This window comes from Schistocerca serialis, unplaced genomic scaffold, assembly GCF_023864345.2.
Source record: "Schistocerca serialis cubense isolate TAMUIC-IGC-003099 unplaced genomic scaffold, iqSchSeri2.2 HiC_scaffold_1362, whole genome shotgun sequence".
Classification (NCBI taxonomy): Eukaryota; Metazoa; Arthropoda; class Insecta; order Orthoptera; family Acrididae; genus Schistocerca; species Schistocerca serialis.
The window spans coordinates 17,049,825-17,067,245 of NW_026047583.1; positions in this window are offsets into that span (position 1 = coordinate 17,049,825).

Consider the following 17,421-nt stretch of genomic DNA (forward strand, 5'->3'; position numbering starts at 1 on the left):
ACTATAACTTTCTATGATATGAACCTTTCCTGTGAGCCCAGTTTTAGATTCTGAAGCTTCTCTTCAGGTTTACTGCATACCTTGGACTTTCTTATTGACGATGAAGCACAGAAATAGCATCGGAATTAAATTCAAAAGGCACAATGCCGACTTAAGTACAAGAGGACTGACACTCTAACTTTCTATGATTTGAACCTCTCCTGTGAGTCCAGTTTTTGATTCCGATGCTTCACTTCAGGTTTACTGTATACCGTGGACAGTCTTATTGACGATGAAACACAGAAATAGCATCCGAATTAACTACAAAAGGCACAATGCCGACTTAAATACAAGAGGACTGACTCTTCTTACTATCTATGTTACGAACCTTTAGTGTGAGACCAGTTTTAGATTCCGATGCTCCACTTCAGGTTTACTGTATACCTTGGACCTTCTTATTGACGATGAAGCACAGAAATCGCATCGGAATTAAATTCAGAATGCACAATGCCGACTTAAGTACAAGAGGACTGACACTCCAACACTCTATGATTTGAACCACACCTGTGAGCCCAGTTTTAGATTCCGATGCTTCACTTCAGGTTTACTGCAACCCTTGGACCTTCTTATTGACGATGAAACACAGAAAATGCTTCCGAATTTAATACAAATGGCACAATGTTGACCTAAGTACTAGGGACTGACACTCTAACTTTCTATGATTTGAACCTCTCCTGTGAGTCTAGTTTTAGATTCCGATGCTTCACTTCAGGTTTACTGTATCCCTTGGACCTTCTTATTGACGATGAAACAGAGAAATTGCATCCGAATTAATTACAAAAGGCACCATGCCGACGTAAATACAAGAGGACTGACTCTTCTTACAGTCTATGTTTGGAACCTTTCCTGTGAGACCAGTTTTAAATTCCGATGCTTCACTTTGGGTTTATTGTATCCCTTGCATCTTCTAATTGCCTATGAAACACAGAAATTGCATCGTAATTAAATACAAAAGGCACAATGCCGACATCAGTACAGGAAGACTGACCCCTTTTACTAACTATGTTATAAACCTTTAGTGTGAGACCAGTTTCAGATTCCGATGCTTCACTTCAGGTTTACTGTATCCCTTGGACCTTCTTATTGACGATGAAACACAGATATTGCAACCGAATTTAATACAAAAGGCACAGTGCCGACCTAAGTGAAAGAGAACTGACACTCCAACTTTCTTTGATTTGAGCCTCTCCTGTGAGCCCAGTTGTAGATTCCGAAGCTTCACTTCAGGTTTACTGTATACCTTGGACCTTCTTAATGACGATGAAGCACAGAAATTGCATCGGAATTAAATTCAAAAGGCACAATGCCGACTTAAGTACAAGAGGACTGACACTGTAAGTATCTATGATTTGCACCTCTCCTGTGAGTCCAGTTTTAGATTCCGATGCTTCATTTCAGGTTTACTGTATACCTTGGACCTTCTTATTGACGATGAAACACAGAAATTGCATTCGAATGTAATACAAAAGGCACAATGCCGACTTAAGTACAAGAGGACTGATACTCTAACTTTGTATGATTTGAGCCTCTCCTGTGAGTCCAGTTTTAGATTCCGATGCTTCACTTCAGGTTTACTGTATCTCTTGGACCTTCTAATTGACGATGAAACAGAGAAATTGCATCCGAATTAATTACAAAAGGCACAATGCAGACTTAAATACAAGAGGACTGACTCTTCTTACAGTCTATGTTTGGAACCTTTCCTGTGAGACCAGTTTTAAGTTCCGATGCTTCACTTCAGGTTTATTGTATCCCTTGCACCTTCTAATTGACTATGAAACACAGAAATTGCATCGTAATTAAATACAAGAGGCACAATGCCGACTTCAGTACAGGAAGACTGACCCCTTTTACTATCTATGTTATGAACCTTTAGTGTGAGACCAGTTTTAGATTCCGATGCTTCACTTCAGGTTTACTGTATCCCTTGGACCTTCTTATTGACGATGAAACACAGATATTGCATCGTAATTAAAAACAAAAGCCACAATGCCGACTTCAGTACAAGAAGACTGACTCTTCTTACTATCTATGTTATGAACCTTTAGTGTGAGACCAGTTTAAATTCCGATGCTTCACTTCAGGTTTACTGTATACCTTGACCTTCTTACTACCGATGAAGCACAGACATTGCATCGGAATTAAATTCAAAATGCACAATGCCGTCTTAGTGCAAGAGGACTGACACTCAACCTTTCTATGATTTGAACCTCTCCTGAGAGTCCAGTTTTCGATTCCGATGCTTCTCTTCAGGTTTACTGTATACCTTGGACTATCTTATTGACGATGAAACACAGAAATTGCATCCGAATTTAATACAAAAAGCACAATGCCGACTTAAGTACAAGAGGACTGACACTCTGACTTTCTAAGATTTGAACCTCTCCTGTGAGTCCAGTTTTAGATTCCGATGCTCCACATCAGGTTTACTGTATAAAGTGGACCTTGTTATTGACGATGAAACACAGAAATTTCATCCTAATTAAATACAAAAGGCACAATGCCGACTTAAGTACAAGAGGATTGACACCCTAAATTAATATGATTTGAACCCCTCCTGTAAGTCCAGTTTTAGATTCCGTTGCTTCACTTCAGGTTTACACTATACCTTGGACGTTCTTATTGACGATGAAACACAGAAATTGCATCCTGATTTAATACAAAACGCACAATGTCGACTTAAGAACAAGAGGACTGATTCTCTAACTAACTATGATTTGAACCCCTCCTGTGAGTCCAGTTTTAGATTCCGATGATTCACTTCAGGTATACTGTATCCCTTGGACCTTCTTATTGACGACGAAACACAGAAATTGCATCCGAATTTAATACAAAAATCACAATGCCGACTTGAATACAAGAGGACTGACACTCTAACTTTCTTTGATTTGAACCTCTCCTGTGAGCTCAGTTGTAGATTCCGAAGCTTCACTTCAGGTTTACTGTATACCTTGGACCATCTTATTGACGATGAAGCACAGAAATTGCATCGGAATTAAATTCAAAAGGCACAATGCCGACTTAAGTACAAGAGGACTGACACTCTAACTTTCTATGATTTCAACCTCTCCTGTGAGTCCAGTTTTAGATTCCGATGCTTCACTTTAGGTTTACTGTATACCTTTGACATTCTTATTGACGACGAAACACAGATATTTAAACCGAATTTAATACAAAAGGCACAATGCCGACTTAAGTAAAAGAGGACTGACACTCTAACATTCTTTGATTTGAACCTCTCCTGTGAGCCCAGTTGTAGATTCCGAAGCTTCATTTCAGGTTTACTGTATACCGTGGACCTTCTTATTGACGATGTAGCACATAAATTGCATCGGAATTAAATTCAAAAGGCACAATGCCGACTTAAGTACAAGAGGACTGACTCTCTAACTTTCTATGATGTGAATCTCTCCTGTGAGTCCAGTTTTAGATTCCGATGCTTCACTTCAGGTTTACTGTATACCTTGGACTTTCGTATTGACGATGAAGCACATAAATTGAATCGGAATTAAATTCAAATGGCACAATGCCGACTTAAGTACAAGAGGACTGAAACTCTAACTTTCTATGATTTGAACCTTTCCTGTGAGACCAGTTTTAAGTTCCGATGCTTCACTTCAGGTTTATTGTATTCCTTGCACCTTCTAATTGACTATGAAACACAGAAATTGCATCGTAATTAAATACAAGAGGCACAATGCCGACTTCAGTACAGGAAGACTGACCCCTTTTACTATCTATGTTATGAACCATTAGTGTGAGACCAGTTTTAGATTCCGATGATTCACTTCAGGTTTACTGTATCCCTTGGACCTTCTTATTGACGATGAACACAGATATTGCATCGTAATTAAAAACAAAAGCCACAATGCCGACTTCAGTACAAGAAGACTGACTCTTCTTACTATCTATGTTATGAACCTTTAGTGTGAGACCAGTTTAAATTCCGATGCTTCACTTCAGGTTTACTGTATACCTTGGACCTTCTTATTGACGATGAAGCACAGAAATTGCATCGGAATTAAATTCAAAATGCACAATGCCGTCTTAAGTGCAAGAGGACTGACACTCCAAATTTCTATGATTTGAACCTCTCCTGAGAGTCCAGTTTCCGATTCCGATGCTTCTCTTCAGGTTTACTGTATACCTTGGCCTACCTTATTGACGATGAAACACAGAAATTGCATCCGAATTTAATACAAAAAGCACAATGCCGACTTAAGTACAAGAGGACTGACACTCTGACTTTCTAAGATTTGAACCTCTCCTGCGAGTCCAGTTTTAGATTCCGATGCTCCACTTCAGGTTTACTGTATAAAGTGGACCTTCTTATTGACGATGAAACACAGAAATTTCATCCTAATTAAATACAAAAGGCACAATGCCGACTTAAGTACAAGAGGATTGACACCCTAAATTAATATGATTTGAACCCCTCCTGTAAGTCCAGTTTTAGATTCCGTTGCTTCACTTCAGGTTTACTCTATACCTTGGACGTTCTTATTGCCGATGAAACACAGAAATTGCATCTTAATTTAATAAAAAACGCACAATGTCGACTTAAGAACAAGAGGACTGATTCTCTAACTAACTATGATTTGAACCTCTCCTGTGAGACCAGTTTTAGATTCCGATGATTCACTTCAGGTATACTGTATCCCTTGGACCTTCTTATTGACGACGAAACACAGAAATTGCATCCGAATTTAATACAAAAATCACAATGCCGACTTGAATACAAGAGGACTGACACTCTAACTTTCTTTGATTTGAACCTCTCCTGTGAGCCCAGTTGTAGATTCCGAAGCTTCACTTCAGGTTTACTGTATACCGTGGACCTTCTTATTGACGATGAAGCACATAAATTGCATCGGAATTAAATTCAAAAGGCACAATGCCGACTTAAGTACAAGAGGACTGACACTCTAACTTTCTATGATGTGAATCTCTCCTGTGAGTCCAGTTATAGATTCCGATGCTTCACTTCAGGTTTACTGTATACCGTGGACCTTCTTATTGACGATGAAGCACATAAATTGCATCGGAATTAAATTCAAAAGGCACAATGCCGACTTAAGTACAAGAGGACTGACACTCTAACTTTCTATGATTTGAACCTCTCCTGAGTGTCCAGTTTTACGTTCCGATGCTTCACTTCAGGTTTACTGTATACCTTGGACCTACTTATTGACGATGAAACACAGAAATTGCTCCGAATTTAATACAAAAGTCACAATGCCGACTTAAGTACAAGAGGACTGACACTCTAACATTCTATGATGTGAACCTCTTCTGTGAGTCCAGTTTTAGATTCCGATGCTTCACTTCAATTGACTGTATACCTCCGACCTTCTTATTGACGAAGTAACACAGAAATTGCATCCTAATTTAATACAAAAGGCACAATGCCGACTTAAGTACAAGAGGACTGACACTCTAACTTTCTATGATTTGAACCTCTCCTGTGAGTCCAGTTTTAGATACCGATGCTACACTTCAGGTTTACTGTATCCCTTGGACCTTCTTATTGACGGCGAAACACAGAAATTGCATCCGAAATTAACACAAAATGCACAATGCCGACTTAAGTGCAAGAGGACTGACACTCTAACTTTCTATGATTTGAACCTCTCCTGTGAGTCCAGTATTAGATTCCGATGCTTCACTTGAGGTTTACCGTATCCCTTGGAACTTCTTATTGACGATGAAACACAGAAATTGCATCCGAATTAAATACAAAGGGAACAATGCCGACTTAAGTACAAGTGGACTAACACTCTAACTTTCTATGATTTGATCCTCTCCTGTGAGTCCAGTTTTAGATTTCGATGCTTCACTTCAGGTTTACTGTATCCCTTGGACCTTCTTATTGACGATGAAACAGAGAAATTGCATCCGAATTAATTACAAAAGGCACAATGCCGATTTAAATACAAGAGGACTGACTCTTCTTACAGTCTATGTTTGGAACCTTTCCTGTGAGACCAGTTTTAAATTCCGATGCTTCACTTCGGGTTTATTGTATCCCTTGCATCTTTTAATTGCCTATGAAACACAGAAATTGCATCGTAATTAAATACAAAAGGCACAATGCCGACATCAGTACAGGAAGACTGACCCCTTTTACTAACTATGTTATAAACCTTTAGTGTGAGACCAGTTTCAGATTCCGATGCTTCACTTCAGGTTTACTGTATCCCTTGGACCTTCTTATTGACGATGAAACACAGATATTGCAACCGAATTTAATACAAAAGGCACAGTGCCGACCTAAGTGAAAGAGAACTGACACTCCAACTTTCTTTGATTTGAGCCTCTCCTGTGAGCCCAGTTGTAGATTCCGAAGCTTCACTTCAGGTTTACTGTATACCTTGGACCTTCTTAATGACGATGAAGCACAGAAATTGCATCGGAATTAAATTCAAAAGGCACAATGCCGACTTAAGTACAAGAGGACTGACACTGTAAGTATCTATGATTTGCACCTCTCCTGTGAGTCCAGTTTTAGATTCCGATGCTTCATTTCAGGTTTACTGTATACCTTGGACCTTCTTATTGACGATGAAACACAGAAATTGCATTCGAATGTAATACAAAAGGCACAATGCCGACTTAAGTACAAGAGGACTGATACTCTAACTTTGTATGATTTGAGCCTCTCCTGTGAGTCCAGTTTTAGATTCCGATGCTTCACTTCAGGTTTACTGTATCTCTTGGACCTTCTAATTGACGATGAAACAGAGAAATTGCATCCGAATTAATTACAAAAGGCACAATGCAGACTTAAATACAAGAGGACTGACTCTTCTTACAGTCTATGTTTGGAACCTTTCCTGTGAGACCAGTTTTAAGTTCCGATGCTTCACTTCAGGTTTATTGTATCCCTTGCACCTTCTAATTGACTATGAAACACAGAAATTGCATCGTAATTAAATACAAGAGGCACAATGCCGACTTCAGTACAGGAAGACTGACCCCTTTTACTATCTATGTTATGAACCTTTAGTGTGAGACCAGTTTTAGATTCCGATGCTTCACTTCAGGTTTACTGTATCCCTTGGACCTTCTTATTGACGATGAAACACAGATATTGCATCGTAATTAAAAACAAAAGCCACAATGCCGACTTCAGTACAAGAAGACTGACTCTTCTTACTATCTATGTTATGAACCTTTAGTGTGAGACCAGTTTAAATTCCGATGCTTCACTTCAGGTTTACTGTATACCTTGACCTTCTTACTACCGATGAAGCACAGACATTGCATCGGAATTAAATTCAAAATGCACAATGCCGTCTTAGTGCAAGAGGACTGACACTCAACCTTTCTATGATTTGAACCTCTCCTGAGAGTCCAGTTTTCGATTCCGATGCTTCTCTTCAGGTTTACTGTATACCTTGGACTATCTTATTGACGATGAAACACAGAAATTGCATCCGAATTTAATACAAAAAGCACAATGCCGACTTAAGTACAAGAGGACTGACACTCTGACTTTCTAAGATTTGAACCTCTCCTGTGAGTCCAGTTTTAGATTCCGATGCTCCACATCAGGTTTACTGTATAAAGTGGACCTTGTTATTGACGATGAAACACAGAAATTTCATCCTAATTAAATACAAAAGGCACAATGCCGACTTAAGTACAAGAGGATTGACACCCTAAATTAATATGATTTGAACCCCTCCTGTAAGTCCAGTTTTAGATTCCGTTGCTTCACTTCAGGTTTACACTATACCTTGGACGTTCTTATTGACGATGAAACACAGAAATTGCATCCTGATTTAATACAAAACGCACAATGTCGACTTAAGAACAAGAGGACTGATTCTCTAACTAACTATGATTTGAACCCCTCCTGTGAGTCCAGTTTTAGATTCCGATGATTCACTTCAGGTATACTGTATCCCTTGGACCTTCTTATTGACGACGAAACACAGAAATTGCATCCGAATTTAATACAAAAATCACAATGCCGACTTGAATACAAGAGGACTGACACTCTAACTTTCTTTGATTTGAACCTCTCCTGTGAGCTCAGTTGTAGATTCCGAAGCTTCACTTCAGGTTTACTGTATACCTTGGACCATCTTATTGACGATGAAGCACAGAAATTGCATCGGAATTAAATTCAAAAGGCACAATGCCGACTTAAGTACAAGAGGACTGACACTCTAACTTTCTATGATTTCAACCTCTCCTGTGAGTCCAGTTTTAGATTCCGATGCTTCACTTTAGGTTTACTGTATACCTTTGACATTCTTATTGACGACGAAACACAGATATTTAAACCGAATTTAATACAAAAGGCACAATGCCGACTTAAGTAAAAGAGGACTGACACTCTAACATTCTTTGATTTGAACCTCTCCTGTGAGCCCAGTTGTAGATTCCGAAGCTTCATTTCAGGTTTACTGTATACCGTGGACCTTCTTATTGACGATGTAGCACATAAATTGCATCGGAATTAAATTCAAAAGGCACAATGCCGACTTAAGTACAAGAGGACTGACTCTCTAACTTTCTATGATGTGAATCTCTCCTGTGAGTCCAGTTTTAGATTCCGATGCTTCACTTCAGGTTTACTGTATACCTTGGACTTTCGTATTGACGATGAAGCACATAAATTGAATCGGAATTAAATTCAAATGGCACAATGCCGACTTAAGTACAAGAGGACTGAAACTCTAACTTTCTATGATTTGAACCTTTCCTGTGTGACCAGTTTTAAGTTCCGATGCTTCACTTCAGGTTTATTGTATCCCTTGCACCTTCTAATTGACTATGAAACACAGAAATTGCATCGTAATTAAATACAAGAGGCACAATGCCGACTTCAGTACAGGAAGACTGACCCCTTTTACTATCTATGTTATGAACCATTAGTGTGAGACCAGTTTTAGATTCCGATGATTCACTTCAGGTTTACTGTATCCCTTGGACCTTCTTATTGACGATGAAACACAGATATTGCATCGTAATTAAAAACAAAAGCCACAATGCCGACTTCAGTACAAGAAGACTGACTCTTCTTACTATCTATGTTATGAACCTTTAGTGTGAGACCAGTTTAAATTCCGATGCTTCACTTCAGGTTTACTGTATACCTTGGACCTTCTTATTGACGATGAAGCACAGAAATTGCATCGGAATTAAATTCAAAATGCACAATGCCGTCTTAAGTGCAAGAGGACTGACACTCCAAATTTCTATGATTTGAACCTCTCCTGAGAGTCCAGTTTCCGATTCCGATGCTTCTCTTCAGGTTTACTGTATACCTTGGCCTACCTTATTGACGATGAAACACAGAAATTGCATCCGAATTTAATACAAAAAGCACAATGCCGACTTAAGTACAAGAGGACTGACACTCTGACTTTCTAAGATTTGAACCTCTCCTGCGAGTCCAGTTTTAGATTCCGATGCTCCACTTCAGGTTTACTGTATAAAGTGGACCTTCTTATTGACGATGAAACACAGAAATTTCATCCTAATTAAATACAAAAGGCACAATGCCGACTTAAGTACAAGAGGATTGACACCCTAAATTAATATGATTTGAACCCCTCCTGTAAGTCCAGTTTTAGATTCCGTTGCTTCACTTCAGGTTTACTCTATACCTTGGACGTTCTTATTGCCGATGAAACACAGAAATTGCATCTTAATTTAATAAAAAACGCACAATGTCGACTTAAGAACAAGAGGACTGATTCTCTAACTAACTATGATTTGAACCTCTCCTGTGAGACCAGTTTTAGATTCCGATGATTCACTTCAGGTATACTGTATCCCTTGGACCTTCTTATTGACGACGAAACACAGAAATTGCATCCGAATTTAATACAAAAATCACAATGCCGACTTGAATACAAGAGGACTGACACTCTAACTTTCTTTGATTTGAACCTCTCCTGTGAGCCCAGTTGTAGATTCCGAAGCTTCACTTCAGGTTTACTGTATACCGTGGACCTTCTTATTGACGATGAAGCACATAAATTGCATCGGAATTAAATTCAAAAGGCACAATGCCGACTTAAGTACAAGAGGACTGACACTCTAACTTTCTATGATGTGAATCTCTCCTGTGAGTCCAGTTATAGATTCCGATGCTTCACTTCAGGTTTACTGTATACCTTGGACTTTCTTATTGACGATGAAGCACATAAATTGCATCGGAATTAAATTCAAATGGTACAATGCCGACTTAAGTACAAGAGGACTGAAACTCTAACTTTCTATGATTTGAACCTCTCCTGAGTGTCCAGTTTTACGTTCCGATGCTTCACTTCAGGTTTACTGTATACCTTGGACCTACTTATTGACGATGAAACACAGAAATTGCTCCGAATTTAATACAAAAGTCACAATGCCGACTTAAGTACAAGAGGACTGACACTCTAACATTCTATGATGTGAACCTCTTCTGTGAGTCCAGTTTTAGATTCCGATGCTTCACTTCAATTGACTGTATACCTCCGACCTTCTTATTGACGAAGTAACACAGAAATTGCATCCTAATTTAATACAAAAGGCACAATGCCGACTTAAGTACAAGAGGACTGACACTCTAACTTTCTATGATTTGAACCTCTCCTGTGAGTCCAGTTTTAGATACCGATGCTACACTTCAGGTTTACTGTATCCCTTGGACCTTCTTATTGACGGCGAAACACAGAAATTGCATCCGAAATTAACACAAAATGCACAATGCCGACTTAAGTGCAAGAGGACTGACACTCTAACTTTCTATGATTTGAACCTCTCCTGTGAGTCCAGTATTAGATTCCGATGCTTCACTTGAGGTTTACCGTATCCCTTGGAACTTCTTATTGACGATGAAACACAGAAATTGCATCCGAATTAAATACAAAGGGAACAATGCCGACTTAAGTACAAGTCGACTAACACTCTAACTTTCTATGATTTGATCCTCTCCTGTGAGTCCAGTTTTAGATTTCGATGCTTCACTTCAGGTTTACTGTATCCCTTGGACCTTCTTATTGACGATGAAACAGAGAAATTGCATCCGAATTAATTACAAAAGGCACAATGCCGATTTAAATACAAGAGGACTGACTCTTCTTACAGTCTATGTTTGGAACCTTTCCTGTGAGACCAGTTTTAAATTCCGATGCTTCACTTCGGGTTTATTGTATCCCTTGCATCTTTTAATTGCCTATGAAACACAGAAATTGCATCGTAATTAAATACAAAATGCACAATGCCGACATCAGTACAGGAAGACTGACCCCTTTTACTAACTATGTTATAAACCTTTAGTGTGAGACCAGTTTCAGATTCCGATGCTTCACTTCAGGTTTACTGTATCCCTTGGACCTTCTTATTGACGATGAAACACAGATATTGCAACCGAATTTAATACAAAAGGCACAGTGCCGACCTAAGTGAAAGAGAACTGACACTCCAACTTTCTTTGATTTGAGCCTCTCCTGTGAGCCCAGTTGTAGATTCCGAAGCTTCACTTCAGGTTTACTGTATACCTTGGACCTTCTTAATGACGATGAAGCACAGAAATTGCATCGGAATTAAATTCAAAAGGCACAATGCCGACTTAAGTACAAGAGGACTGACACTGTAAGTATCTATGATTTGCACCTCTCCTGTGAGTCCAGTTTTAGATTCCGATGCTTCATTTCAGGTTTACTGTATACCTTGGACCTTCTTATTGACGATGAAACACAGAAATTGCATTCGAATGTAATACAAAAGGCACAATGCCGACTTAAGTACAAGAGGACTGATACTCTAACTTTGTATGATTTGAGCCTCTCCTGTGAGTCCAGTTTTAGATTCCGATGCTTCACTTCAGGTTTACTGTATCTCTTGGACCTTCTAATTGACGATGAAACAGAGAAATTGCATCCGAATTAATTACAAAAGGCACAATGCAGACTTAAATACAAGAGGACTGACTCTTCTTACAGTCTATGTTTGGAACCTTTCCTGTGAGACCAGTTTTAAGTTCCGATGCTTCACTTCAGGTTTATTGTATCCCTTGCACCTTCTAATTGACTATGAAACACAGAAATTGCATCGTAATTAAATACAAGAGGCACAATGCCGACTTCAGTACAGGAAGACTGACCCCTTTTACTATCTATGTTATGAACCTTTAGTGTGAGACCAGTTTTAGATTCCGATGCTTCACTTCAGGTTTACTGTATCCCTTGGACCTTCTTATTGACGATGAAACACAGATATTGCATCGTAATTAAAAACAAAAGCCACAATGCCGACTTCAGTACAAGAAGACTGACTCTTCTTACTATCTATGTTATGAACCTTTAGTGTGAGACCAGTTTAAATTCCGATGCTTCACTTCAGGTTTACTGTATACCTTGACCTTCTTACTACCGATGAAGCACAGACATTGCATCGGAATTAAATTCAAAATGCACAATGCCGTCTTAGTGCAAGAGGACTGACACTCAACCTTTCTATGATTTGAACCTCTCCTGAGAGTCCAGTTTTCGATTCCGATGCTTCTCTTCAGGTTTACTGTATACCTTGGACTATCTTATTGACGATGAAACACAGAAATTGCATCCGAATTTAATACAAAAAGCACAATGCCGACTTAAGTACAAGAGGACTGACACTCTGGCTTTCTAAGATTTGAACCTCTCCTGTGAGTCCAGTTTTAGATTCCGATGCTCCACATCAGGTTTACTGTATAAAGTGGACCTTGTTATTGACGATGAAACACAGAAATTTCATCCTAATTAAATACAAAAGGCACAATGCCGACTTAAGTACAAGAGGATTGACACCCTAAATTAATATGATTTGAACCCCTCCTGTAAGTCCAGTTTTAGATTCCGTTGCTTCACTTCAGGTTTACACTATACCTTGGACGTTCTTATTGACGATGAAACACAGAAATTGCATCCTGATTTAATACAAAACGCACAATGTCGACTTAAGAACAAGAGGACTGATTCTCTAACTAACTATGATTTGAACCCCTCCTGTGAGTCCAGTTTTAGATTCCGATGATTCACTTCAGGTATACTGTATCCCTTGGACCTTCTTATTGACGACGAAACACAGAAATTGCATCCGAATTTAATACAAAAATCACAATGCCGACTTGAATACAAGAGGACTGACACTCTAACTTTCTTTGATTTGAACCTCTCCTGTGAGCTCAGTTGTAGATTCCGAAGCTTCACTTCAGGTTTACTGTATACCTTGGACCATCTTATTGACGATGAAGCACAGAAATTGCATCGGAATTAAATTCAAAAGGCACAATGCCGACTTAAGTACAAGAGGACTGACACTCTAACTTTCTATGATTTCAACCTCTCCTGTGAGTCCAGTTTTAGATTCCGATGCTTCACTTTAGGTTTACTGTATACCTTTGACATTCTTATTGACGACGAAACACAGATATTTAAACCGAATTTAATACAAAAGGCACAATGCCGACTTAAGTAAAAGAGGACTGACACTCTAACATTCTTTGATTTGAACCTCTCCTGTGAGCCCAGTTGTAGATTCCGAAGCTTCATTTCAGGTTTACTGTATACCGTGGACCTTCTTATTGACGATGTAGCACATAAATTGCATCGGAATTAAATTCAAAAGGCACAATGCCGACTTAAGTACAAGAGGACTGACTCTCTAACTTTCTATGATGTGAATCTCTCCTGTGAGTCCAGTTTTAGATTCCGATGCTTCACTTCAGGTTTACTGTATACCTTGGACTTTCGTATTGACGATGAAGCACATAAATTGAATCGGAATTAAATTCAAATGGCACAATGCCGACTTAAGTACAAGAGGACTGAAACTCTAACTTTCTATGATTTGAACCTTTCCTGTGAGACCAGTTTTAAGTTCCGATGCTTCACTTCAGGTTTATTGTATCCCTTGCACCTTCTAATTGACTATGAAACACAGAAATTGCATCGTAATTAAATACAAGAGGCACAATGCCGACTTCAGTACAGGAAGACTGACCCCTTTTACTATCTATGTTATGAACCATTAGTGTGAGACCAGTTTTAGATTCCGATGATTCACTTCAGGTTTACTGTATCCCTTGGACCTTCTTATTGACGATGAAACACAGATATTGCATCGTAATTAAAAACAAAAGCCACAATGCCGACTTCAGTACAAGAAGACTGACTCTTCTTACTATCTATGTTATGAACCTTTAGTGTGAGACCAGTTTAAATTCCGATGCTTCACTTCAGGTTTACTGTATACCTTGGACCTTCTTATTGACGATGAAGCACAGAAATTGCATCGGAATTAAATTCAAAATGCACAATGCCGTCTTAAGTGCAAGAGGACTGACACTCCAAATTTCTATGATTTGAACCTCTCCTGAGAGTCCAGTTTCCGATTCCGATGCTTCTCTTCAGGTTTACTGTATACCTTGGCCTACCTTATTGACGATGAAACACAGAAATTGCATCCGAATTTAATACAAAAAGCACAATGCCGACTTAAGTACAAGAGGACTGACACTCTGACTTTCTAAGATTTGAACCTCTCCTGCGAGTCCAGTTTTAGATTCCGATGCTCCACTTCAGGTTTACTGTATAAAGTGGACCTTCTTATTGACGATGAAACACAGAAATTTCATCCTAATTAAATACAAAAGGCACAATGCCGACTTAAGTACAAGAGGATTGACACCCTAAATTAATATGATTTGAACCCCTCCTGTAAGTCCAGTTTTAGATTCCGTTGCTTCACTTCAGGTTTACTCTATACCTTGGACGTTCTTATTGCCGATGAAACACAGAAATTGCATCTTAATTTAATAAAAAACGCACAATGTCGACTTAAGAACAAGAGGACTGATTCTCTAACTAACTATGATTTGAACCTCTCCTGTGAGACCAGTTTTAGATTCCGATGATTCACTTCAGGTATACTGTATCCCTTGGACCTTCTTATTGACGACGAAACACAGAAATTGCATCCGAATTTAATACAAAAATCACAATGCCGACTTGAATACAAGAGGACTGACACTCTAACTTTCTTTGATTTGAACCTCTCCTGTGAGCCCAGTTGTAGATTCCGAAGCTTCACTTCAGGTTTACTGTATACCGTGGACCTTCTTATTGACGATGAAGCACATAAATTGCATCGGAATTAAATTCAAAAGGCACAATGCCGACTTAAGTACAAGAGGACTGACACTCTAACTTTCTATGATGTGAATCTCTCCTGTGAGTCCAGTTATAGATTCCGATGCTTCACTTCAGGTTTACTGTATACCTTGGACTTTCTTATTGACGATGAAGCACATAAATTGCATCGGAATTAAATTCAAATGGTACAATGCCGACTTAAGTACAAGAGGACTGAAACTCTAACTTTCTATGATTTGAACCTCTCCTGAGTGTCCAGTTTTACGTTCCGATGCTTCACTTCAGGTTTACTGTATACCTTGGACCTACTTATTGACGATGAAACACAGAAATTGCTCCGAATTTAATACAAAAGTCACAATGCCGACTTAAGTACAAGAGGACTGACACTCTAACATTCTATGATGTGAACCTCTTCTGTGAGTCCAGTTTTAGATTCCGATGCTTCACTTCAATTGACTGTATACCTCCGACCTTCTTATTGACGAAGTAACACAGAAATTGCATCCTAATTTAATACAAAAGGCACAATGCCGACTTAAGTACAAGAGGACTGACACTCTAACTTTCTATGATTTGAACCTCTCCTGTGAGTCCAGTTTTAGATACCGATGCTACACTTCAGGTTTACTGTATCCCTTGGACCTTCTTATTGACGGCGAAACACAGAAATTGCATCCGAAATTAACACAAAATGCACAATGCCGACTTAAGTGCAAGAGGACTGACACTCTAACTTTCTATGATTTGAACCTCTCCTGTGAGTCCAGTATTAGATTCCGATGCTTCACTTGAGGTTTACCGTATCCCTTGGAACTTCTTATTGACGATGAAACACAGAAATTGCATCCGAATTAAATACAAAGGGAACAATGCCGACTTAAGTACAAGTGGACTAACACTCTAACTTTCTATGATTTGATCCTCTCCTGTGAGTCCAGTTTTAGATTTCGATGCTTCACTTCAGGTTTACTGTATCCCTTGGACCTTCTTATTGACGATGAAACAGAGAAATTGCATCCGAATTAATTACAAAAGGCACAATGCCGATTTAAATACAAGAGGACTGACTCTTCTTACAGTCTATGTTTGGAACCTTTCCTGTGAGACCAGTTTTAAATTCCGATGCTTCACTTCGGGTTTATTGTATCCCTTGCATCTTTTAATTGCCTATGAAACACAGAAATTGCATCGTAATTAAATACAAAAGGCACAATGCCGACTTCAGTACAGGAAGACTGACCCCTTTTACTATCTATGTTATGAACCTTTAGTGTGAGACCAGTTTTAGATTCCGATGCTTCACTTCAGGTTTACTGTATCCCTTGGACATTCTTATTGACGATGAAACACAGATATTGCATCCGAATTTAATACAAAAGGCACAATGCCGACCTAAGTAAAAGAGGACTGACACTCTAACTTTCTTTGATTTGAGCCTCTCCTGTGAGCCCAGTTGTAGATTCCGAAGCTTCACTTCAGGTTTACTGTATACCTTGGACCTTCATATTGACGATGGAGCACAGAAATTGCATCGGAATTAAATTCAAAAGGCACAATGCCGACTTATGTACAAGAGGACTGAGACTCTATGTATCTATGATTTGCACCACTCCTGTGAGTTTAGTTTTAGATTCCGATGCTTCATTTCAGGTTTACTGTATACCTTGGACCTTCTTATTGACGATGAAACACAGAAATTGCATCCGAATGTAATACAAAAGGCACAATGCCGACTTAAGTACAAGAGGACTGACACTCTAACTTTCTATGATTTGAGCCTCTCCTGTGAGTCCAGTTTTAGATTCCGATGCTTCACTTCAGGTTTACTGTATCCCTTGGACCTTCTTATTGACGATGAAACAGAGAAATTGCAGCCGAATTAATTACAAAAGGCACAATGCCGACTTAAATACAAGAGGACTGACTCTTCTTACAGTCTATGTTTGGAACCTTTCCTGTGAGACCAGTTTTAAGTTCCAATGCTTCACTTCAGGTTTATTGTATCCCTTGCACCTTCTAATTGACTATGAAACACAGAAATTGCATCGTAATTAAAAACAAAAGCCACAATGCCGACTTCAGTACAAGGAGACTGACTCTTCTTACTATCTATGTTATGAACCTTTAGTGTGAGACCAGTTTAAATTCCGATGCTTCACTTCAGGTTTACTGTATACCTTGGACCTTCTTATTGACGATGAAGCACAGAAATTGCAACGGAATTAAATTCAAAATGCACAAT